Raw genomic sequence first — 2256 nt, 5'->3', positions numbered from 1 at the left:
GCCCCGCGCCAATTGGCTGAGCGCTGCCACGTGTCAGGAGCGAGCCCGCCCTGCGGAGGGCCTGCTGACCCCACCTCCTTTTCGTCCAATTCTGGGAGGGGCAGCGAGCAAATCCACGCCGTGCCCAGTTCTGGGCTTGGTGAAAGGCGGGATTTCTTCCTTCGGCCCAGTGGTCCCTGAATCTAGTGTAGAAAGTCTCCGGTTTTCGGCAGGGCACGGTGGCTCACGCTTGTAATCCCAGCACTTTGGGAGGCCGAGGCGGGCGGATCACGAGGTCAGGAGATCGAGACCATCGTGGCTAACACAGTGAAACCCTGTCTCGACTAAAAATACAAAAAATTAGCCGGGTGTGGTGGCGGGCCCCTGTAGTCCCAGCTACTCGGGAGACTGAGGCAGGAGAATGGCGTGAACCCGGGAGGAGGAGCTTGCAGTGAGCCTAGATAGCGCCACTGCAGTCAGGCCTGGGCGAAAGAGCGAGTCTGTATCAAAAAAAAAAAAAAAAAAGAAAGTCTCGGTTTTCCCGTGAAATGTGAGATCTTCCGCAGGTCTCCATATCTCTAGGCCTCAGTTTTCTCATCAGAAAAATAGGCCCTGCCTCCTCCAGAGGGTTAGGAAGAACCAAAGTGAGCTGTGGCCAGATAGAGGTGTTTGGTATGTCCTGCCCTCCTTATGGCAGGGTGCCGTGGTTTGGAGTTACAGAAGCTGAGGACCAGAGAATAATAATAAACCCTTGAAATGTGCATCAACTGATAAACAAAATGAGGTATATCCATAGGATGGCCATAAGAAGGAATGAAGTACATGCTACAATATAGATGAACCTTCAAAACAGTATGCTAAGCAAGAAGCTAGACACAAAAGGCCACGTGCTGTATGATTCCATTTATGTGAAATGTTCAGCATAGACGAACCCACAGACATGGAAAGTAGATGAATGGTTGCTAGGGGATGGGGTGAGTAATTGGAAGTGACTGCTAACAGGTGGGGAGCTTCTTTTTGGAGTGAAAAAAAGAAATGGAAACTTATGGAATTAGTGATGATGGCTACACATTGTAAATGTACTGAAACCTCTTAATTGTACACTTTAAAATGGTTAAATGGTGGCTTTTAGCTCAATTTTTAAAAAGTTAAAAAGAAACACCTGAGCCCTTATTCCTTTGCTGAGACAAGCTATCTCTGTGACCCTTGCAACCTGAGGTGGTTGCCGTGGGCCACATTCACATAGCACTCTTGCAAGCCAGGTACCATTTTAGCACTACATGTCTGAACTTCATAATCACAATCATTGTGTGAGGTAGACACCACTATCCCATTTTTAAAAGACAAGTTAACAGGTACAGAGGTCAGGCAACCTCACCTGCAAGAAACAGGAAAAGCCAGGCCTAGGGCCTGAGCAACCTGGTTGTATCCTGAGCTCCCCTAGTGCAGAGCTTGCCTCCTGCATTCATACAGGCCCACACTCCCCATGGAGATGCTGGGGGAAGGTACGTGACCACCAGCCCTAACACAAAGCCACACCTGATGCCCTGAACTTGGTGAGCTTGCCCCACCCTCCAGCCCCAGCTGGGCCCAAGGTTTCAGAGGCCCCTCTCTACCTTTAGCTGCCATATTTGGGTGTCTTGTCCCTACTCCTTACCCCTTTTGTTTCCTTCCATTATTAGGTGCCCTTCTTTCTCTCTGTGAGGGTCTGTACAGAACTTATCTTTGTGCCCCTCCCCACCACAAGGCTTTACACTTTGTGAATGCTACTTGGATGTTTGTTAAATGAAAATGTGATGGTAAACTATAAAGTGGATGTTTGCCTTGGGGAGAGGGAGGTGTGGCCAGTTTTCCTGTTCTCTGGTCGAAATCCATCCTTCTAAAAACTGACACTTACTAAAGTGGAAACAACCAACTACCTCTGCATCACACTGCAGCCTGATTCAGTTCACACCACCCTACAACAAAGGCAGTTTCCTGAACAACTGATGTATTTTTCATTTATTCAATCAATTTAATTTTCAAATTACACCTTAAAATGGTAGTTGGTAATTAAGACTTAGTAACTAGTTTTTTCCCTTGGTTTCTTTCTAATAGTAAATGCTTTGGTATTTGAACTATAACAATACTTGTAATAAAAATGGCCTAAGACTTATTTTTTTTGAGACAGGGTCTTGCTGTGTCATCCAGGCTGAAGTGCAGTGGTGTGATCATAGCTCACTGCAGCCTCAATCTCCTGGGCTCAAGGGATCCTCCCACCTCAGCCTTCTGAGTAGC

This window comes from Hylobates moloch, unplaced genomic scaffold (genome assembly GCF_009828535.3).
Source record: "Hylobates moloch isolate HMO894 unplaced genomic scaffold, HMol_V3 SCAFFOLD_4, whole genome shotgun sequence".
Taxonomy (NCBI): domain Eukaryota; kingdom Metazoa; phylum Chordata; class Mammalia; order Primates; family Hylobatidae; genus Hylobates; species Hylobates moloch.
The sequence above is the reverse complement of the archived record's forward strand: the minus strand, read 5'-3'. Positions refer to the sequence as shown.